Genomic DNA, 656 nt, shown 5'->3' with positions numbered 1-656 from the left:
GAGAGGGAGAGGGAGAGGGAGAGGGAGAGGGAGAGGGAGAGACAGACCCAGAGTCACACATGGGATGTAGAAAGACAATGTGGACAGATGTAAAGGTAAAAGGGAGATGACACCCCGATGAACAGGACATGCCCACAGAAGGCATTTAATAAATGTTTATTAGATTATTAAATGAATGAATTTTAAAAACTGGATGAGATAGAGACACAGGCAGACAGCCAGAGGGACACACTGTCCCCCAAGGACACAGAGAGACCCATGTGGACATCAGACATAGGGCCGATGGGAACATGCAGGTGGGTGTCCCTGCAGGCAGTCGGAGCTGGGGCCCCTTCTCCCCGCTTGGAGGAGCTGCCTGCAGGCATCACACCCACTCTCTGTGCTGTGCAGGGCGGGCACCAGGCACGTGCAGAGACCTAGGGTCACAGGCCCACAGGTGGATGGGACAGAGCTGACATAATGGCGATGACCAGGACAGCCTTACCCGTCCCCTGAGCTTGACTACATTTTACACAGGTTTCTTCCTGACTATGTACAGGCCCCCGACCTTCCTTAGAGCATTTACTTCAGAAAACTTGTCATTTCAAATTCTTTGTCTGTCCCTTTGAAATGTAGGTAAATCTCTCAGCCTCTTTTTTAAAAAAAAATTTAATTCT

The sequence above is a fragment of the Myotis brandtii genome, unplaced genomic scaffold (assembly GCF_000412655.1).
Source record: "Myotis brandtii unplaced genomic scaffold, ASM41265v1 scaffold987, whole genome shotgun sequence".
NCBI classification, from domain to species: domain Eukaryota; kingdom Metazoa; phylum Chordata; class Mammalia; order Chiroptera; family Vespertilionidae; genus Myotis; species Myotis brandtii.
The sequence above is the reverse complement of the archived record's forward strand: the minus strand, read 5'-3'. Positions refer to the sequence as shown.